The following is a 23,288-nucleotide window of genomic DNA, read 5'->3' on the forward strand; positions in this document are numbered from 1 at the left end:
GTCCAATGTTGAACATTAAAATGGTAGCCCCACTGGAGCTATGTGAGAAGCATTGTGGGTAATTTGATTTTTGTTTAAATTGACCTTTCAGTTGTTGTAACCTGTCCTGGGAGCTGAAGGTAAAGGGCAGGTAATATATTGAATAAATAACAAGAGCAATAGTAATTAAAATGGTGGGTTGCCCACAGCTGCCTTGCACTGATTACAGGGCTACTTGCTGCCATCACCAGCTGATAAACTGCCTGAGGGGGCACTAATGTTGGAGAGAGCCTACCAGGAGGAACTTTGCAAGACAGACCTTCAAATCCAAAGCCAACTCTGAAAGAGGGAAAACGGAAGGGGAAACCATCAAGAGTCAGAGCATATTTAATTCTCTTGATAGTCACGCAGATTACTCTTACTCTATATTCTGTGAAACATTGAGCAAGATGCATAGTTTCTCATCTGTTTCCTCAGCTATTTTCTTTTAATTCAAGGGTTTCCAACAACTGCAGTGTCTTTTTCCATGATCAAGGAAGGTTTACAGTCCTGCAGCAGCATTTGAATAACTTTATGGCCATTTGTCATCTACCACAGGACATGTCTTTAACTAGTTTTATGAGTTTTGCAATAAAAGCTTTTCATGACAACACAATGAATATTTACGGCAACGAGAGACGTTAAAGAGCATGCTCTAAAGTGAAGACGCAGTTCACCAAAAGGGATTTCATGGTCAACTGTAGATGTTCAAGGGCCAAAAAGACTGTGAAGAAACTAAAGCTGCATTTTATATGGTAGAAGACAGGCTGTTTAATCCGGAAATAATTCAAAATAAGCTAGCCTTGCACTAGAAACAAAGCAAGCAGCATTCATATAATTTGGTTTCTTTGTACATTGCACCAGTCGTGCTCTTCATTGTGCTGTTAACAGTTAACTACACATTTTTCTATTCTGATAAGGAGTAAAAGTTATCTACTTAATTGCTTGCTCTCTGCTTTGGCGTGGTTTGTTCCTCTGTTATCCAAGCCATTGCAAATGATCCTTACTCCCAAAAAACTTTAATCCACAGTGCTGTTTACATTTGTATAATGTGGTCCTAAACAAAATTCTTGGTGTGAGGTCTGGAAGTGGCAAGGACTAAGAGAAGCATATGTTGCTCTTTCTAAAGAACCATATTCACAAAGACAGTTGGAGGAATTCTAAGGAAGTGTTTTAATACTTGGTTAGGATGAATATTCTCTTTGGAATTCTACCTACTGCCAGCATAAATTCCACCAAGGGCTTAACAACAGGACTCACAAAGGTATTATAGGTTGCAGGCATCTAGGTGACCCATGTCTTATTGCTGATTTCATGTAAAGCACTACATTTTGCTATGCCTGATGTGAATTATTTAGAGAAGATGTACATCTACTATGCATCATCCTAATACCTTTCATGTCCTTCTCTAGATGGACACTATATTGGTGTCATCACTGAAGCAGGATTCATTTGCCAGCCCAGTCAGCTTTCTATATGTGGAATGCAGTGGGATGAGAAGTATGCAAACCACAACCAGCAAAACGTCAACCCTGATTTCCCCTCAAAGACACAGGACTCACTTTTTAATTTTATTTTGGAGTGATTTTTAACCAGAAGAGTTTTGGAAATTGTGCGCAAATGTGTGAAAAACAAATACAACAGCCTTCCTTTTGTTTATTGAGGGCTGAAACATTGTTAGCACTAAGGCTACCATTCTAAGCACACATGGAGTAACTTTCATTGAATGTCATAAAGGACTGAACAATAAGTGACCTGTGTCACATGCTTAAATGCGTGTGCTTAACCTGGCTTTCGTTTTGGAGAGGAAGTGGCTATGGGTCCCCAGTCTAGAACCTGCTTCTCTTCTGGTTCAGCACTCTATAGAACCAGTTTTTTTGTTGAAATTCATCCCTATCTGGCTGCAATTACACATGCATGAAAACTGCTCTGCATAAGTAGCAGAGTTTTCTTTTTAAACATCTAATTTGATGACGATTAATCAGTTTTATTTGTATGCTGTCTTTCCAAAGTTAAAACCATGCTATGAGCTTACAACATTAAAAAATTGCATAACCACGAACATAAAGAATGTAGTTATAAAAAAATAAACAAAACATCAAAAAGTGCACAACCAAACTGAACGTTTCCCACATAAATCATAAGATACAAAATATACAAAAAATTACATCAACAATAGCCCCTTGCAGCAAAACCCCCGTAAACAAGGATCCCAGCCCACTATTCTGTTCAGCAGCCTCAGATTTTGTAGCTGGAGTCAGTCAGGGCCCCACCCTCCCAAGCCAGGTAGAAAAAGGTCTGCAAAGCAGGGAGCAGGTCTTCCAGGACTCTCAGCCAAAATGGACTCTGGCTGTGTAATGATTAGGTTATTTTATATGAAACTTTGTACTAAATGTATACTTCACATGACTTTTTTAACGTGTGCATAGTAAAAGTACTTATTGTGGCAATTAAAATTATTTATTAAAAATAAATAAGTGTACATTGACAGATACTGTCTGCATCAAAAAAGTTGTCTGTATAATGCATATGTCAGACATTTCCAATGAGAAACACAAGTCTCATGGCTAATAATCACAGGTTATATTTCTCCATGCACACTGGCCTGATCACATTTATCTGTCCGTTGCAATTATTATGTAAGCCTGCAGTTCAAATTCAGGATGCAGTTTGGAAGGCTGCCTGTTATGTATTGTGGAACTGACTTTGACAGTTTTGGTAGCTGGAACCCTTAGCAATAAGAACACACTTAATAATATTGCACGTCGTGGAAGAAATGATGTTTAACTGACAAAAAATAATAATCAGACAGCCCTCAGTTTAAAACAAAGCTCAACATTTCACTGAAGCTTGCCTGTTCTAGAGGACCAAAGTAGACATAAATCTTTTTTAAACAAATTGCTGGCACACATGGGTGGGGTGAGCCAGACCGTGTTGGGGGTAAGGGGGGGGTCAATGGTCACAATCAGAATAACCTCACACCTCCCAGCATAGAGTCTATTTGCAATTAGAGAAGAGATCCCATTGGCATCAATAGGATACTTTCTTCTAAGGCTGGGGAAAGGGTTAATGTTCCCACCCTACTCTGCTATCCCCAATCTGGCTCTCCTTCCCCCTGCAGGCTATTTGTTAAAGAAAAACAAATCCTGCACGGACAAACCATGTGACAAACATCACACCAAGGCTTGCGGACACACTGTACCTTTAAAGCACATTCTTTTCCTCAAAGAATTCTGGGCATTGTAGTTTGCTAAGGGGTGCTGGAAAATGTAACTCTGCAAGGGGTAAACTACAGTGCCCAGAATTCTTTGAGGGAAAGAATGTGCTTCAGATGTGCTTTAAAAGGTATAGCATGTACAGTCTTAGGATGACTCACAAATTTACAGTGGAGAAGAGGCCAGGAATCGCTCACTCCGGCTTGGGGAAAGGTAGGCTCATTGAGTTTCACACAAGAGTTTCAGCTCTGGTTCCCAGGCAGCTGTGATGCTCACAAGCAGTTGATCTATGCTCAGTCCTGCACATGGTGTAAGAGAGGCCTTTTTCGGCTTTGCATCGGGGTGAACCCAAGCCTTGGTATTGTGCGTTGTGACTTATGCTCCCCTGTAACATAGACAGTGAATGTTTGGCTTGTTACAGGTTGGGCAAACCCTAAATGATTGTGTAAATAGTACAGAATACTTTCTCTCACTCTCTTAAAATCTCTTGCCAATTATTTCTTCTTAATCTTTTTCCTCTCTCTATTTTTCCTGCTTTTCTTTTTCTCTCTTTCCCATGTTTTTATTGTATTTTGATCTTTTTTAAATAGGTTTGGACAAAAAAGACGTATGATAGATAAGCTTTATTTCTTTATAAATCCTAGTAAAATGTAGTCAGAAATAAATAAATAAATAGTACAGAAGCAACATCTACATGGTGACCACATCACCCCTTTCTTGAATGCTATCTTCTTTTTTAACTCTTTAAGCAGACAGGAATATTTCCCCACCCCCCTAACCTAGCCTTCTTATCTTCAACTATTTATTACTTGCTGGTATGATGCATTTAAAACTAACAGCCCCCTCCCCTCTTTCATAAGGGCATGTGCATGTATTATATCTATATAAATATCTATATCTCTATCAGGGCCGGATTTAGGTTTGATGAGACCCTAAGCTACTGAAGGTAATGGGGCTCTTTATATGTCCAGCTGTCCTTTGTCAACAACAAATTGTCGCTGTTTTTTATGTTGAACATATGCTATATGGTAATTTATGGACCTAATAGGTATCTAGAGCCATTTGCACGGAACAAAATATGTATTTTAGCAAAGTAATTGTGGAACTGAAATACAATTAAAAAGAAGTATATTGATAGTGAAATACAATTAAGAAGTATATTAATAGTGAAATAATTATCAAGCTCCAACTTAAAATGATTTGGGGCCCATTACTTACATCATAGGAGCCTACACAACACAAAACACTGTTGCTGTATGTAGGTTTTATTTGTTTTTTATCTTATATTTTGGAAAGGTACATCCAGGTTTATCCCCCCTTTAAATTTGTTGGGGGCCCACCCTAAGCCATAGCTTGTTTAGCTTATACGTAAATCCGGCACTGAATCTCCTCTAGTCTTGGAGACTTCATCACTCGCGCCCCTCCAAAACGAAAGTGGCGCAACGTTCGCGCGGGCGCTTTGACCCCTCCTGCCCGGCCGAGCGTGCTGCTCCGCCCCTCCGCCGCTTTTGCTCCTCCTCCGCCGGCGCGGCGGCTCCTCCCCGAGCCCGAGGAGGGAAGGGAAGGGGGGCGGAGCGGATGAGCTGCCGCCGCCGCCGCCGCGCACTGGAGCTGCCGCGCCTCAAGCCCAGCAAGGCAGGCAGGCAGGCAGCGAGCGCAGAGCCGGAGGAAGGAAGGAAAGAAGGACGGAAGCGAGCGAGCGGGCGGCCGGCTTGGCTCGCCCCGGCAGGCAGCGGCGACGGGGTGAGTAAGGTGCGCAGGAAGGGGCAGCCGGGGCGCCGCTGCTGCGGCTGCAGAGGCGGCGGCTGGCTCGGTCTCCCGATCCCTCCCTCCCTCCCGGCCCAGTGCGGGGCCGGCTCGCCTCCCTCCCTCCCGCCGCCAGGCCGAGGGGCCCTGCTGCTTCCCCTTGGCTCAGGGCCCGGCAGGGAGGGGTCAGGGTGTGCTCCCTCCAGGGTAAGGAAAGCAGCCGAAGCGTCTCCCCGCTTCACCCCCCCCCCAGGAAGGTTGGAGGGGACGGGGAAGCGGGTGGGGAGGTCTTGCACCCGGCCAGGAAAAGGAGAGGAGCCTTGACAGCCAGGCTGGAACCCGGCCAGAGAAGTGCCTGGCCGGAGTGCAGGCAGGGGACGTGTGTGTGCTTGGCGGGGCGAGGCGGGGGGGGGGGAGATTGCAGAGGGGTGGGGGTTCCTGACCCACCCAGGGTACCAAAGGGTGACAGGAGTCAGGACCCCAGATTGTATGTTGAGGGTGCGAGGGGGTGGTTTTGTGCGATTTTGACAGTACAGAGACACGTTTCTTCTTTGACACCCCCTCCCCTGCGCAGTTTTTTAAGACTTGCCTCTGGAGGAATCCCCCCCCCCCTTTGTATGATTGGGTTGCTCTGCCCGTCAGTTAATGAAGGATAGCTGCTATTTAGGCGGGGGAGGGTGTCCCAACTGCATCCTGGAAGCAGGAGAACCCAGGCTGCTCCATCGAGAAAGGGGTGTGTTGTGCTAGGAGCTCCTATTATGGTTGATGTGGATGCAAATATGTGATGGGGGGGGGCTTGCTTCCTCTACCAGGGCTAGTTGAATGGTGGGGTTTTTCTTTGTAGGGCGTACATAAACTGGAATCCTTCCTTCCTTCTAAGGCATCTCTGTTGGGAGTGGCTGCCAGGCAGGCAAATGTTCCTTACGCCTTCTGGTTACTATTTTGATGTCTTTGGCTGGACATGGTGGTCACTCCTTCTGTTCACAGAACCTCTTGTGGTGTATATCAACATTTTCTAGGGGAGGGGAGAGGCGATATAAGGGAGTTTAACCAATAGGATCTGAACTCTGGGACCTGCTCTTCACTTCCACCCCCAGTATAATAAGCGGAACATGCTTATTAACCTGTGTCTCCAAAACTAGCATCTTGGTGACCCTCCCACAAGGTTGCTTTGGTGCACTCTGCATTGGGGAAAGGCAAATCATTGGCAGGCAACGCCTAGAATGGCACATTGTTAACTTGTGGCCGGTGTTGCTCCCCCTCCCCACCACACTCCACTTGGACTTAAGTTTCTTGCTTGTGCCAGTAATAGGGAAGTAAAATACAGGATTTCCCCACAGTTTCCCATGCAACAGGATATCAGGAAAAGAAACGGTGCCAGAGACACTGTACTTCTCTGTTTTGGGTTGTTGTGGTTGGTGGGAAGATCCCCGGCAGCTTGGCTTCTCTGTGCTGCTTGCAGGGTTCATCCTGTTGCTGCCATTCTGCTGCTGAGTTCCTGAGGAGGTAGGTCTTTTCTTCTGCTGTGTAATTGTGTTTTTGCTGAGGGTCCCAGTTTGGGTCAAAATACAACCCTTGACTTTATGACAATGCTTTTGGCTGCTTCCAGATTAATGTTCTTTTTTTAAAAAGTGTCACCCCTCTTTTTCGCTAGCAGTAGCCGTTCTCTCTCTGCTTCTCTCTCTCTCTCACACCTCCCCTCTGTCCCAGCGATTTTTGATTTTTAAAATGAAACTTGGTTTCAAGTTTGTGCTGGGAACACTACAAGTTGCGAAGCATAGCTTCGGAAATTAAAAAGTGGCCAAGCACTGGCAGGAAAGTCTTTTTGATGGACGGGTAATTCAAAATGGCGCAGGGAGGGATTTGTGATGCCTCGTGTTGTTGCCGCTGGCATCATCCAAAAGGTATCATCAGAGCATGCCTGGCCTCTTTCCGCATAGTGAGAGTAGTAAGTGGGGTCATTAGAAATCATTTGGAATAGGAATTTCTGTTTTCCAGGAACTTGGGCTGCTGGTTAATAGTGTTTCTTTCCACAGTGCTTCCTAAGGTGACTTTGTCTGCCCAGTTTAGTCATGGCACCACAGTCTTAGTATTGTAGATGCAGTGCCTGGAACGCCATCTCACCTTAGCATCCTGGTGTGGAGTAGAACCATTGTGAGGACAGAGTGTATTTTGTTGTTTTTGAAAGCTGACTAAATTAAGTGTGTGTTTTCTCTCTTTTTATCCCTTCATAGCACTGACATAAAGATTAGTGGGGAACTTGAGGCAACTTTGCAGGCTGCTCTGACCCGCGTATTAAAGTTTTGAGTTGCCAGTGGCTTCTGTAGTTGGCAGTATTACTGAATTATCAAACTTGGCAGTGTTGCAACAGACTGGTCTTATGCTGTCCCCCCCCCCAGGGTGACATCAGTGAGCAAGGTTTCTTTTGGGGGGCGGATGAGCCTCTCCTATCATTAATGCAGTTGCCTGTCTGTAGTACTTCCTATTTTGAAAGAGTATATTGTGTTTCCTTTTGGGATATATTGTTACTATTTGCAAAATGTCACGGGTGGGCTGTGAGGAAGTGAGAGTGGTCATGTTGTCTCCTTTTGGTGTCAGTCTTCTATTTCAATGTAGTGTGGAGTGAGCAATTTTGTTCTATATACATCACTTCCTTCCTGAATGGTAGGCTCATGCCATCCAAGCCTGCGTGCATTTAAGAGTCCTTGGTGGTGGTTGATATCTGACTTGTGTGATTTTTAAAAGGACTTAAAGTTATTATAGATAACTTTGGCATGTAGATTACTTGGCATATTGTGTTTCAATTTCTGAATATCTAACCATCCTACATACATTGTGCAATGTCTGTGTTATATTATGTGTGACTGCAAAACTTTCAAAACAGTTGACTTACTACATTAGTAATCCCTAAGGTATTATTCATGTACCATTAGATGTTAGCTTGCTTGCTAGAAAGAGTGTGGAAAATTTCCAGATGCAGTTGAGATGTCTATAATCAGAGCTGTGCTATCAATGAGAAACTGGTATGAAATAAGTGGAGTCTTCTGTATGTGTATCTGAAGAAGTGTGCATGCACACGAAAGCTCATACCAAGAACTAACTTAGTTGGTCTTTAAGGTGCTACTGGAAGGAAAAAATTTTTGTTTTGTTTTGACTATGGCAGACCAACACGGCTACCTATCTGTAACTGGAACTATATAAGCAGTAGCTCATCTTGATAGAATTACTGTGGCATTGTTTCAAACTGAAATGAAAATACTCTTGTACCTCAAATCTCAGATATTTATATCTATATATTGACAACAGTAAATGAATAAAATGCAACTGTTTTTATTTGGCATTTGCAAAGAAGTGCATTTAATTGCAGTATAAATCGGCAGGAGAAAAAAGTATAGCTTTTAAGGTGGAGCTGAGCTAAAAACAGGAAGTCCTGTGTTCTTCTGTTTCTATAAATATATTTTCATGCACAGTATTTTCATCAAAACAACACTTCAGAGAAACTGCTATTGTTTCAAAAGGCCACAAGACTTAAATATTCAGGACAGATTATGAGTTCTTCTCTTTTAATATCTATATTGTATTTTATGAATGTTTGGCTCTCCTCACCTCTCCCCCGGTCTCTTTAACCTTGATCGATACCATCAAGGAAACAATATTAAGTCCTTGAAGGGCAATTAAATGCAGGGCTCAAATTAGGGGCAAAATAATTGTACGTTTTGGCTAGAGTTTCAGTAGGTTTGATTGGACCTTTAACTTGTCAAATCTATGCATGCCTAACATGGAACTAAGCGCTGTTGACATTAGGACTAAGGGCAGCTCTGCGCATTATGTGTGTATCCATGTTAATACAACTTCCTGGGTCTGCTGCTAGAAACACCATGCAGTGCTAGTGATTCTTGGAACTCCCCCTTATTCCCAAGTAAATATGCGCAAGATTACAGTAACATCATTCTCCTATGCATACTGACTCAGAAGTAAGTTCCATATGGTTCAGTTGAACTTATTCCATTGTAAGCGTCCTTTACAACCTCAGTTTCAGCAGTAACTGTTGGAGCTGAGTTTTAGTGCAGAGCATTTACAGTTTTGTGTGCTAATACTTTTCTTTGAAGCAGTTGCATAAAGACTATCAGAACAGTTCACAGTTGAAGCCACACACAGAGCGAGTGTGTGCTCTGATGTGCCAAATGCTATAGATTTCATGCCCCCTCCCACACTCAGGAGGGCATTGTTGGCATAAAGTAGAATTGAGCTTGGCAGTTATAGTGTACGAACAACAACAACAACAACCAAATCTTTGTTTAACTGAGCCTTTATAAATGTGTGCTGGTACAGAATTGCTTATTTCTAAACGACTTGATTGGTTTTGCACTGTAGAAGCTGTGCTGAGTTGCAATTGGGCCTCAACTTGTGGCTTTCTTTACCAGCCTTATAAATGTTTACTTGCAGTAGAATACCCACAGTGAAGTGTGAGCTTCATGTGTGTGAGAGTGATGATGTAAGGAAACACTGTGAAGACTTGCAGCAAAATGGTGGAGCACCTACCTTGTATAACATAACATTTCGTTGCATGTAAAACTTAAAAAGATCATGGTACACTAGTCCCTCTCATTTCAGCGGGAGAGATGCTTAAACATGTAGCAGATTTCCAGATCAGAATGTAAAAAATGAGGAATATTTTAGAATTCTGGTGTAAATTCTTTAGACTGTCGTAGAGCTGTGATGCTCTGAAATAGGGGGCTTGCTTATGAAACTGCAGTGTTTTGCCATGGCATACACTCTCTTAAAGAACCATTAGCAACCCTTCTCAGAAGACCATGGATATATAATATCACAGTATTCTTTGATTTTTTTGCTCTTGTGAATTTGCTTCTCAGCAGTACTCTGGGTGGCTCCGTGTGATTGCTGTGTGTACCCTGATGTTTTACACAGTTATTTAAAAGTGAATATATATATATATAGTCTGTGTGTATGCACGTGTTCCTGGGGAAGCTGATATCTGATTGGCCCTAGGGCTCCCCAACATGTGTCTGCTGCCATTTACATATACAGGGCTTGTCACCCACAGTTTGTACACTACTTCAGGAAACAGCAGTGTAGCCTAACACCAGTGAATCTGCAGCAATCATATCTGCCCTTCCTAAGGATTAGAATTGGTTATCTTTTTAGAGTGTGATTGTGATAGCCAACTTGATTCAGTCAGGGAAGAAGAGAGAGAAGTTGCTCTTTAATCTTCTTTCAATACCAGGTTATCTCTTGTGACTATTGACTTTGCTCTTAATTCAGAGGTCTCAGGATTCCTCTGAAAGCCAAATACCTAAATCCTCATAGAATAAGTAACCACTGAGAATTTGGGGAAATGTATAATGGTTTTCAATCTGTTCATTCACATACCCATGTAACAGTTGAATTGCAGGCTCTTGAGGGTTCGTAGGGTACCGGTTAAGGTTTTGATGCCCAGCATTTGTTGGGAGTGAATAAAGTAAAATGTTTCCTTTCCATTAAATAAGTGATAGGAAGGAAATAAAGCACAGTTCTGGTGAGCCTTGTAGTTTCCAGTAGTTGACTACTTCTAAAATTACCAGATGTACATATGCAGCCAAAGCTCCTGGATTTTAGAAATCCCCATGGATTGCAAAATAAACCAGGACTGAATCTGCCCAGCTTCCTTGTTTGGAAATGGAACATAATACGAAATTGCATACAGGAATACTCCTTTTTTCTGGCTATACCTTAGCAACTGAGCACTATTTGTGTTTACTGCTGAAGTATCAGAACTGTGGCAATGCAGTCTTAATCCTAGCATTAATAACTGAGGTGAGTTCCTTTCCTGTATGTTCCTTTCCTGCTTTCAGCAGGGGGAAAAAAAAGTCTTCTTGCATAACATTCTCATGAGAAAAACACAGTTTAATCAGCTTTTTACAGTAATTGGGTAGGATTGCAAATACAATCTATCTTACGTTCCATTTAGTGAAAAAGTGTGCAATGGAGCATAAAGTTCTAAAGTGCACATTGGTTACACAATCAGTTATGTTATGAATAAATTAGGGCCAAAATGTCCATGACTTCTGACTAGAATGGCTGATAGACAAACATGATATATATCATTTTAAGAATGCTTGACTTCCTCGAAGTAGCCCTTCTTTCTCCCCTCTCCCTCTGTAAGGACAGAAAACTTAGCAGCAAGTGATTATACTTGGTTCCGTCTTAGGGTGTGTTCCCTTTACTGTCTTATTGTGCAGTGAAGTGGGGTTTTGTGTGTGTGTGTGTGTGGTGTGTGTGTGTGTGTGTATGTGTGTGTGTTTACAGGTTTCTTCCCCCCTCACACACTGTTCACATTAGCATGGCTTCAGTTTGTTTCTGTGATTCCTTTACCACCAATCAGAGGTGTTCACACACACCTTGAGTGGAAACTAGTTAGGAGCAACTTAAGGATGCCAGTTTGTGTGAAGCTGGTTTGAGAAACAGCACACCGAGCTAGTGTCTTATAACAAAGTGCAGGATACATATGCAGTAGAGATCACTTGGTGTGGACACAGATTAAAAATCCAGCACTGGAATCACAGTGCGCGTGCAGTAAGTGGGAGTGTTTGCACTCTGGATTTTGAGAATGGAACTACCAGGGCTTGCATCACATTCCTCCTCGTAAGCCCTGGCTTAGCATAGCTTTGGAGGCCAACCATGGGGTAGGATGAGGAGATCGAAATCAATCAGGATCGAGACATAGCCAAGAAGCCAAATGAAGAATAGGCAAAGATTAAGGGAAATAAAGGGCTTTAGGCAAAGAGGAAGAAGCAAGATAGCACGTTCAGTGATTGCACCAGAGAAACAAATACACGTGCCTCTCTCCATTTCAGTCAATACATCCTTCCATGTTTGACACTACTTTGATCTCTTTCTCAAACCCTTAACTTAAAACCTGCCTGATGTTTTGTTTTTTGTTTTAGGTAGAACCTAAAGTGTGGGCGAGGTTGCGATACATTTTGTGGCCTAGTCAGGATGTCATCAAAGGACGTTGTGCCTCTGCTGGCATGTGTCTCTGCTTTCTTCATGTGCCTGGCACAGTGGCAGCACGTTAAATAAACTCTGAAATCCAGCTGAGAGGGAAAGATTATTGCGTTCGTCAGACACAGGAAACTACCAAGTATCTTTAGGGCTGAAGGAAACCTTATTATTCAGCTGTTAGATCTGCTGGCATAGTATATGCATTTGAGTTGAAGACTGTCAAGTTTGCACATTCGTGCTGTGTTCACTTTCCATCCCAAAACATTCAGCACATATGCAAGTTGCTCTAAAGATGGCTTGTTGTTTGGCTTCAACTTTAATGTTACATATTTTGGTAATTTAAAGAGGGGGGGAACCCATCTAATGCTCTGTAAGCATGTGCATTTCTATAGGTGACCACCTTTGCATTACATCAGGACCAGTTGTCATGCCCTATAATAGCCTCCTTTGTCAGTTGGATCCTTGGAGCAGTTTCCCCCAACTTGGTGACCTCAAGATGTTGTCAAATTACAGCTCCCATCATCCTTGCTTGTTGATCAGGCTGGCTGGGGCATATGGGAGCCCCAACATCATCTGGAGGGCACCAAGGTAGGGAAGACTTCCGTGGACAGTCTTCACATCATTAATGCTGGATAAAGGGCTCATTTGGAAACTCATATTTTTTAGTTTTCTATGCTTGTCTAGAGAACCCATATTCACAAATCTTCTGTGTAAGCAACAAGACAAGAGTTTGTTCCCATTTATATTAAGTTCAATTAGCTGGAGAGAATGGAATTAATTTAAGCCTGATTTCTGTATTACATATTGGAACCCTATGAATACAAATATTTTAAAATAGTTACTGGGAGCTATTCCCCTGCTTACCAGCCGCATCTGTCACCCATAACTCACCAGACTTCCCCAAACCCCCAGACATTGCCAAACACTTCACATCCCCCCCCAACTCAGACCAGGGGTGGGGGACCTTTGTGGCCATGACAGATGAGTGGGGCAAAGCATGCCCTGCCCTGATCCTTTCAATCTTTTGTAGTCCTATGTCCCCTACTCTGTTTTTGCCCCCGATGTCCCTCTTCCTCTATAAGTGACCTTGCAAATTGCAGCATGATTAATGTTTCACAAATAAAGTATTATATAGGAAAACACAATTCTTTCCTCTCTCTCTCCGCCTCCACCCCCTGAATGTCCTTTAAGAAATTTTATTTCTGGGCTTGGTTCTGGATTCTTATGCATTCTATGAAACATTGTGCACTCTTGTGAACATTGCAACCAGCTGCAAAATGTGCTGTTCTATGACTACCATGTTGAATCTGTCATTTTTACTAGTTCAGAAAGTATTATTTGTTCTTACAATATAAGGCTCCAAGGATAAAACCTGGTTATGGTATAAATCATGTTGTCTCGATTCCACTTCATAGAGAATTCTCTGCTATGAGATTAAAGGGTTTTAATCTAAGCTCTCAGACCCCAGTTGAATATGTTCTGAATTGATTTGATCTTGCTTTTCCTAATAAATGTCTAAGCAGCCCACAACAGAGAATCCTCAAAGGTCAAATGAAATGTGTTGTTTTCAAGGAGCATAGTTGGTAACTTATTTTCTCCAAGCATTGACTTGAGCGTAGATGGGAAACAACATTTCAAATCTAAGCATGGCTTGTTATAATCCCTTCTACCTGTGAAGCTTCATTTTGAACGTTGCTTTTTTCATTTCTGTGATCCACTGTGCAGAGGCAGAATACAGAGGCAATAATAATAATACAGTAAAAAAAAAATTAAAGGAGGGGAAAACCATAGAATCACAGAATTGGTAGGGACCCAACGGACTATCTAGTCCAGGGGTCGGCAAGGTTTACCTTGCCTGGGCCAGTTCACTCCAGCGGAGATCCCTCCATGGGCTGGATCGTGCGTGCGCCTGCGATTTCCGGCGTCTGCGTAGACGTGATTTCCAGCCCCACAGAAGCGAGTCATCATGCTGCACTGGTTTAGCGCAGCGCGTGGGGACTCGCTGAGCAGGCAGCTCGGTTTGGGGGCGGCTCGTGGGCTGGTTAAATAACCCCCGTGGGCCGCTTGTGGCCCATGGGCCTTAGGTTGCTGACCTCTGATCTAGTCCAGCCCCCTGGGCTGCAGGAATACTGATTAAAAATACAATCTGAATGGTTCAAGAACTTGCATATGTGACCAAACAATTCTTCTTGGCTAGAAAGTGATAGGGGGCATTGCAAATGTTTGGAATCTCTAGGTATGTGAAATATCTCCCCCAAATAATTGCCTCTATTTCGAAGTTCAGATATGAGAGTGGAACACACCCCCCCCCACGGCATTGGGTTGGCAGATTGGGTGGCCACATAACTCTGACTTGACTGTTTGATAGGGGATGAAAAACCATGCCGGTGTGGGAATGGGATTGTACACTGAACAGGAGCACTTTGTGATGCCACAGAGCATTGTGAACCTTCCCTGGCTAAATGAAATGTTTGCATATCATGTAGAATTGTACCCACTGTACTTTTGCTTCCTGAGAACTTTATTTAAGAAATGAAAGTAACTTTTTAGCTTTTTGATGACATAGTGAAATGTAATAAGGGAACAGGCAGTGTCTGTTGAATGCTCAGTTATCAGTAGGAACCTTATTAGATGGGGCTTGTGGTGCTAGTTATATACAACAGGAATCTCATGCTTCCCTTTTCCGCCTGGGTTGTATACTTCTCTGACTACTTGCAGTGGCAGAGCAGGATATAAATTAATCAATAAATGCTAAGCAGTTAAAATAAAGCTGACAAGCATGTGTGTATTCTATGCTGCTTTCACCTCATTCAGTGTATGTGGTGTTTCCCCCCCCCCTAAGTCAGGCTTTAAGCATCCACTCCCCAAGATATCTGCAGCTGGTAAGAATAACTGGTAGGACTTATTTCCCTGTAAATGACAAGAGAGTTGGCTCCTTAGGCCACTGATGTGCTACCACAAATGGCTAACAAGCCAACTCGTAAAATGTTTTGTGAGCCAGTAACTTTTGTAAGCATATATTTGCAAGACTTTTCAGTCTTAACAATTTGAAATGGATTGGGCCTGGTTTTCTTGCAGCTTCACTTGGCTCCTGATAGGTGCACCTCCATTGGTTGATGGTTTCAGAATCCATAATCTGTGTGCAATACGAGCTTGTTGTCCTAGCAGATTGTGCATTGTGCATGAGTTATGAGTTAGCAGATCACTTCAGCTGTATATTCATAACTGGCAGAATTGCACTCTGTTTATAGAAAATTCTGGTTTGGTTATAAGAATGCCCATTAAAAAAGATACCAGTGGTTTGAAATTTTTGCAGGTGAGAAGTCAGAATACTATGGGTTGTATCCAGTGTGCGTGAGACTCCTAGTAGACCTACTGAATAATTTCACTGGGGCTGCTCTGAATAAAATGTTGGTGAATGCAACCCTTTCATATTTAATCATAATCATTATTCTTTCTGCCCCTCCACTGTTGCCTTTTAACAAGTGGTTCTTTAGTGGTAATTCTGCTTTCAAGTCTTGTGGCTTCGGTGAAGTTACTCCCACTTACATGTTAGTTTCAATTCTAATCTGAAATCCAGCGATTTGGCTCCCGTTTCTTGTGTGCAATTTCTTGGTGTGAAAATTTGCATTATGTATTAACCTGATAACTAAAGAAAGTGGCCTTACGTTGGGTACAGTGCAGTTCAGGGTGCTTTAGCAGCATTTGTTTTGTTTGCTGCTTTATTAGCTAGGTACATTTAGTTTGTCACCTCCTATGTGTTAAATTAAACCTTCACTAAAATTATTTTAGTTAGCTAAATGTGGAAACTATTCAGCATAATAAAGCAGCCCTTCAGTGGCACCTTATTAACTGCCATGTAATTTTAATGCACTTTTCTCACAAGTGCAGTTCAAAGCAGCGTTTTGTAAATTGCTTTGAGGATCTTCGTTTTAAAGTGGCACCCAGGAGCACAGGTGTACCACTACAATGCCTTGACGCTAGCTTATTTCTTCTCTGCGCTTAACGCTGCTTGCTGCTGCTTGAAGCAATAATAATTTATTTTGTTGGTTCGGCTTTGATAATGTGTCACCGTTAAAGAACAGAGTTGCTGGAGACTGGCTTTTGCCTCGCTCAATTCTCGATTGACTTGAAGACTTGAGATAAGTTGAGGTCTATATTCAATTACCCTGATAGTTTTGTGAAGATACTTAAACTGTGTTCATAGATATGGTTCCTGAATGTGCACCGTTCCTTTGGCATTGGTCTTTGCTAACAAGCAAGATTTAAATTCACCTTCTTCAGACGTATTTGCTCTGTTCCAAGCATTTTATGTTATCGTAATCTAGTTATGTTGGATACCGGTAATTTGTTGGTTTTCAAGTACCTTTCTTGAGACATGTGACAGGGTGAAATATTTACCTAAGTGTCTTGTTCGGGCTATGAGAATTATGATCTCACTCTGTCAATATTGCAGGCATCTTCCCGTTTAACTAAAGTGGTCTTGTTACCAGAGTGCCATACTAACAAAATGTCATGTTGGGTTTTTTGTGGGGGAAGGGTAGAATTTTGTGTAGAATGACTGAAGCAGGCATGTTTAGCTTATTTTTCTATGTGGGAATTGGAGGACTGATTCCTCAATGCAAACATTACAGGGGAATATAACTAATAGATCTGTGTTGAAGGTCTGTCCCTTCTCATGGTATATTTTAACCATCGCCGGAAAATGGGTTCTCTGAAGTGTTCACATGTTAAATTATGAGGTCTTCACCTGGCACTGATGAAGCCTCTGAGATTCCCCCTTACTCCCACCATGGTCTTGAGGACTGGTGACCCCTTTCTCCTTTTGAAAGTACATAGTGCAGAAAGATAAAGTTAAGAAAGACACACTCTTTCCCACATCCTTTGTCAGCTTTCTGTGCTTTCCAAGACTCGGATTAATTCTACCGTGCCTGACTTTTACTTGGAACTCTTGGAAAAGTGAAATATGCATGTACTTCCTCTATTTCTTGCATATGAGGGCAGTGCTCTAGGGGGTAGGAAGAGAGGGTGGTGCCCATAGCCCCTTGAATAACATACATGGTAATTTACTAATTTGTTGTTCAAGCCTTTTGTGTTTTTTCAATGGATTATGCTGTTATATCTACTCAGACTTTGAAACAAATTCAACTAACCCGTACTAATTCATTAGTATGATATTTGTGTAGATACTAGATTCAGGTAGGTAGCTCTGTTGGTCTTCGAGAAAAAAATAATTGTCCAGTAGCACCTTAGAGACCAACTAAGTTTGTTCTGGGTATAAGCTTTCGTGTGCATGCACACTTCTTTCATTTGCGTAGATAGTCAACTACAAAGACAGTAAGATATAAAATGGTACGATAAGGGCAAGAATCGTTTTAACTTTGATATGATACTTTCTAAATGTTTTGTTAACTTTCTGTCAGACAGGTCTTTGGAAAAAGCACGTCTTTGTTCCCATGTAACTCTGGCAAAGTGGGAAGATTTTCCACCATCTTTTTCACGGCTCATAATAGCAGCTGTTTGGTGGTACTTCCTTGTTTTGCATTGTTTTTGCTAACCCTGTAGCTCAGAAAAATGTACTTTTAAAAAAATGAAATTGAAGGGAGAAATATAGCTCAAAAGAGGAAGACAGCTGACTTGACACATGACAAAATTTCAGGAGAAGAATTAACAGAAGTATATGATGAAGAGCTTTTTTTAAACTCTGGTTCTTAAGACATCAGCAGTTTTAAAATGCACAAGAGACTGGAATGTGTGATATTGAGTCATTAGAGATCGCTACCATAGCATCCGTCATAAGCCACTGTTGTTCTGATCTTTGTCAGATGGACAGAATTATCTGGCTTGGGTAGTGTCACCACTTATAATTTATGTAAAACGTAATATGGAACAAAATTGGAATGTGATGAGGAAGAGGTAGCTAGCCTATAATTATTAAACTGGCTTGCAGAAGGAGTGGAACTGGGTGGCTCTTAATTTTCCTTCCTCCAACATTTTGATCTCTTGGATGTACAAATAAGAAATTTCATAAATTGTCAGGTTTGAAAAATGGGGATTCCCAAATGATGGGCGGTTAACTTGTAAGAGGGGGAAATTGGCTTTCTGTATGCTTTATAGCAGTCACCATGGCATGAATAGTTATCTGTTTCCACTCAAGAATCAGTAACAGGAGGCCTTGTGTTGTGATAGATAGTAATAATTTTTCCTATTTCCTTTTCAAGTTTATCCAGTAATTTTAGCATGATGCGTGTTCCAGTGGGAGTTGAAATATTCTGTTCACCTCTATTCCAGTGTAACTAAGATCTGATTCACACATGCATATACTTCACTACAAGGCAGTACTCCTTAAGTCTTGTTGCTCTGACTCTCAAGAGAATGTGTGAAGCACCTTTATTGAGCAGTATTGTATTGTAGCTACCAGGTGGTGGGTGATGATAATAATATAAATACTTTTTATTATGTTTGATCTGTTTCAGATAATGGAAGTCATAAATGGATGCTGCCACCATTGAGTGGCGAATGTAGTGTTGCATTGCTAAACTTCCCATTCAGCAAGCAGTCTTTAAGGCTCATATTTTGGATTGCCATGGAGCTGAGTAAAGCATTCCTGTGTCTGCATCCTTTAGAAGAACTCTTTGTGTTTTACTATTCTGTGCTGTAAGAGGCCTTATTATAATGCACACTCTTCTCTTTTTCGTTTGAAGATGAGGTGCCAGATTAATTTCCCTAACAGGTTTAAGGGTGGGCTGCCAAAGTCACTCTGTCCATTTATCCCAGGCAGCTTCGACCCAGCTCTTTCAGCAAGTTTGGCAAAAGTTACATAAACTCATGGTGATGGGCCCCTGAGGTATGTTTTGGAAGCTTCTGTGCAGTGGACTGCCATGCTAGTTTCTCAGAAGTGGAAGAAAATATTTTAGCTACTAGGTTAGTGGGACATGGGAACACGGAGCCTGTTCTTACCTTGCTGTACTTCCAACCCTCAATTACAGATGCTGCAGATGCAGATGAGCTTCACCACTTCAGACCACAGATGTGGGGTCGCATTCTCTCATGTTTCTTTGTGCTGCTAAAAACTGGCTGCAAACAAAACATCAGCACTGCAGACAGAGGGCTGGGAGAAAACCTTTCTCTGCACGTGCTAGTTTCAGAGACTTGTGCTTGCTTGAGTTTCATTTGCCCTTTAAACCCCCCCCCCCCAAAAAAAATACAGTGGTACCTCAGGTTAAGAATTTAATTCATTCTGGAGGTCCGTTCTTAATCTGAAACTGTTCTTAACCTGAGGTACCACTTTAGCTAATGGGGCCTCCCGCTGCCGCTGTGCCGCCGCCCCGTGATTTCTGTTCTCATCCTGAAGCAAAGTTCTTAACCCGAGGTACTATTTCTGGGTTAGCAGAGTCTGTAACCTGAAGTGTTCTATAGCCTGAAGTGTCTGTAAGCTGAGGTACCACTGTATCTAGCTGGGAGGGGGTGTTTGGAAGAGCAGGGAACATTCAAACTAGTATCTTTCAGCTGAAGTACATACAGTCCATGCCATTTTATCACCTAATTGTGCTGGAGGTGTAGGCCCAGCCTCAGTCTGTGCAAACTTCAAATGACATCTGATTCCTCCTTTCAACCCTCCAAAAGCCATGTGTGGGTGAGGATTGCAGGAGCTTGCTGAGCAAAGACAGGGGACCAACCTGTCAAGCTGCAAAGAGAGCTACTTGTAATTTAAGCAAGTAATTTAAGATTTGCAATTTTAAGAGAGTGTGGGAAAGTGCCATGTTGCAATGTTCAGAAAACATTGCAGACTTTTGTTTTCAAATACTCCTTGGGTAGCCTGTAAACCATTTTTTTGTTTGGTACAAGACATGAACTCCTGCCTCCTGGTTCCTAGTTTGCTACTGTGAAGGTCTTGCTGATAATAGAGAGCTGTGGACTGATGCAAAAAAGAATATTGAGTACCTTTGCTTCTGTCTCCCAGGGAGTGTGTGCTAGGGAATGAGGGAGGAAAGGAGCTTTTTCTTGCATGGCTTATAGTGTCATCTACTAATGCAAAGCTTCATTAGAGTAAATATCTAAACAGTTTAAGGAATATAAAAAACAGAATGAGCAGAACCATTAAGACACAAATATCCACAGTTAAAATGCACAATAAAACCCACCCACTAAAACAATCCAGCGATTTCAAGAGGCAGATCCAGAGCAAGAATTCATGGGTATTCCTGTGTAAATAGGCGCATCTTCAAAAGTCATTGGAATGCCAGTACAGATGGGGCCTCTTGCATTTCAACTGGAAGGGCATTCCACAACATTGGTACAACGACTGAAAAAGCTCACCTTTGAGTTACTATGAGCTGATAATCATCAAGCCATGGCAAGGCTAATTGCCAGCCTTCTTAATGCCATTACAAGGCTGCAGAGATGAAGTTGGTATTTCAGGTAACCTTGCCCAGAGTTGATTAGGGCTTTATATTCAGGTAACAAAGCTTAAAAACTGGCTCAGTCACTAATAGGCAGCCAGTTCAGATCTTGCAGCACTGTCGTGATATTTGACTGGGAAGGAGCACCACTCAGTACCTGAACTGTAGCATTCTGCACCAGCTCCAGCCTCTGAGCCAGCCTTAAGGGAAGCTCCACAAAGAGCATATTATAGTTGTCTAAATGTAAAGTTACCAGCACATGAATCACTGTGGATACAAACTCTGGACACCTCCCCAGAGACTGTATTAACCGTGGCATCAAGATCCACATGAAGGCGAGTGAATTTCCCCTCTCGAAGTGCCTGGTAGACTTGTCACAGCATGCCATTTGTTCATACATTTTTTGCAGCGCATATATGAAAGCTGCAGCAAACTATCTGCCTTTCCACCATCATTAAGCATGCAGCCCATCTGGTCTGTTTATGCAGAACACTGTATTTTAACTTAAGGACTAAAGTATGCCTTTTGCTTTGAAGCAGCAACTACTTTGCTGAAGGGTGTTGCCTGTAACTCTCAGGCATGTTGGGGTGTGTGTATGTCTATGTGGTGGGGGGGACAGGGGAAGAGGGTTGGTTGGTATAAACAATTTAGTACATCTATTCCCATTACATTTCATGTGTCTCTGATTCCAGTTTAGCTGAGGAGTGTAAAGTAAAAATTGCCTATCTGGAAGGTTGTTGGCTTGTACTGTATTGTGTAAAGAGCGAGACACTGATTGGAACTTCCCAAGTTCTTGTTGCTGTTTGAAGTTTAGATTGCAAGCAAAAATGAATTTGAGCCTTCTGGTTTCAAGTGTAAAGGTAAAGGTAAAGGGGCCCCTGACCAGTAGGTCCAGTCGTGGCCGACTCTGGGGTTGCGGCACTCATCTCGCTTTATTGGCCGAGGGAGCCGGCGTACAGTAGTCATGTGGCCAGCATGACTAAGCCGCTTCTGGCGAACCAGAGCAGCGCACGGAAATGCCGTTTACCTTCCCGCCGGAGCAGTACCTATTTATCTACTTGCACTTTGACGTGCTTTCAAACTGCTAGGTTGGCAGGAGCAGGGACCGAGCATACTTATGCAATTATTGCCAGACCTTTGACAGCCTGTTCTAAAATAGAAACATTACTAGAGTTTGTCCATGAGAGACTCAATTAGAATATCACAACAGATCTCTTCTGTTCTCAGACTAGGCTAGTAAAAAGTTTGAACATATACAATGAGTATTTTTATTTAGGTATGTGTTTATAAAATATGGCACCCAATAACCAAGGTTTTAAAGATAATTTACAGTAACCATCTAAAACAAAAAGACAAATGAAATACAAAAAGGAAGTCTAAAACATAATAAAAACAACAGTTTAGAACCAAAATACTAACTAAAAGATTACAGTAGGGTATTCAAAAAGCACAAAAAGATATTAAGATTAGAAATGGTGGGAAAGGTATTCTCTGGGGAGGGAATTCATGAACTAGGGTGCCACTACTGGAAAGGTCCTTTTTTGTAGCCAACTGCCTCACCTAACTTGATGAGGCTGCATGGCAAGGGCCTCTGAAGAGGATGTTAAGGTCTCAGAAGGTATATATGCGAGGAGGCTAGCCTTCAGGTAAGATAGTGCCAAGTCATTTAGGACTTCAAAGGTTAACACCAACATTTTGAATCAGGCCTAGAAAGGAACTGGAAGCCAGTGCAGATGACATTCACTGGCATAATATGGACATTGACCACTTTCAAAGGCAGCCACACATATAATACATTGCAGTAATCCAAACATCAGGCTAGCAAAGCACAGATACAGTAACTTGAGCAATTCTGTCTTCTTCAGATAGGGTTCTTGTTGGTATAGTGTCTAAGTTGATAAAAGACAAAAACTTCAAATAGGAAAAAAGTCCTGGCCATATTTTAGTCTTCTAGTTTATTACTCACTCTGAAATATTTTCTTTAAATATAGACTTAAAGAGCTTGGCACAAATGACCCAACCAATAAAAATAGAAATGTGACTTTTTCTCAAGGTTTTCTAATGGGAAAATGAAAGCTGCTTATTTTCAGTCCTGCTTATTTTCAATTGAAGTTATTCCCCACCCAACCCCAGACTATTAGCAATGGCTTGATAATACCCCTGACAGATCTATTTAGGTTGGATTCATGTATTACCAAAGAAGTGTAGTTGCTGCTTGCTGTGACTGGCTACCATCCTGCTACTGTAGTGTTTGGATGGCAGAAGTGCATGGTGTTGCCAGGATTACAGAGGTACTATGTTTGGCAGTGTTAGCAGCTCAGAAGGGAAGGGGCAGTAGCCTATGCAATCTTGGCAGCCCCATGTGATCAGAATATTACTGGAGCAGCATGAGCACTTAGGCACAGTACTACATGAATATGACTTTAGCCTCTTCAGCGTGTATAGATCAGAGATGGGGAACTTGTGGCTCTCCAGATGATGGCGGAATCCAAGTACCATCAGCTCCAGCCAGCATGGTTCATGGTCATGAACGATGAGAGTTGTAGTCCTACGATATCTGGAGGGCCGTAGGTTCCCCATTCCTGATGTTGGCAGTCTTAAGTCATGGATGGCAGTCTTAAGTCATGGATGGCGAACCTCAGACCTAGTGGCCAGTCTCAGACCCAGCTTTCTCTGGCCCTTGGGGTGCTCTCCAGCTTTGTTACACACCCTCCTTGAATGTTTTGCTTCACTTGAGTGTATCTTTGAACTCAGGTTTGTTGGGATGGAGGATAGAGGTATGGATGTAAACTTGCTCTATCCTTGTTTGCCTCACCCACCACTGACATGTGGTCATTGAGAGTGACTTTGGGAGTTGATGTTCAGCCAAGAAGCTACTAAATTGGTAAGGAACTCAGTTGAGACA

General features: G+C 42.2%; 1 protein-coding gene and 1 long non-coding RNA gene across 6 annotated transcripts in view; both read left to right on the forward strand.

Moving 5' to 3' along the window:
* Window positions 1-236: 236 nt before the first annotated feature.
* LOC310764223 lies at window positions 237-2,508 on the forward strand. The gene is made up of 2 exons (XR_014549084.1): window positions 237-354; window positions 1,431-2,508. It is a non-coding gene; the product is annotated as an uncharacterized lncRNA (long non-coding RNA).
* A 2,240-nt stretch (window positions 2,509-4,748) lies between these two features.
* Window positions 4,749-23,288, forward strand: part of RAP1A (RAP1A, member of RAS oncogene family) — an 88,685-nt gene continuing 70,145 nt past the window's right edge. For 2 of the 5 annotated variants that reach the window (XM_083617641.1, XM_083617644.1), the window contains exon 1: window positions 4,797-4,985. The gene's annotated coding sequence lies outside the window, so the exon portion shown is untranslated. Of the gene's footprint in view, window positions 5,187-6,112; window positions 6,486-23,288 lie in introns of those variants that run through there. The other 3 variants (XM_083617640.1, XM_083617642.1, XM_083617643.1) reach the window with 3 other exon arrangements.

This window comes from Podarcis filfolensis (assembly GCF_964270895.1).
Source record: "Podarcis filfolensis genome assembly, chromosome: 6".
NCBI classification, from domain to species: domain Eukaryota; kingdom Metazoa; phylum Chordata; class Lepidosauria; order Squamata; family Lacertidae; genus Podarcis; species Podarcis filfolensis.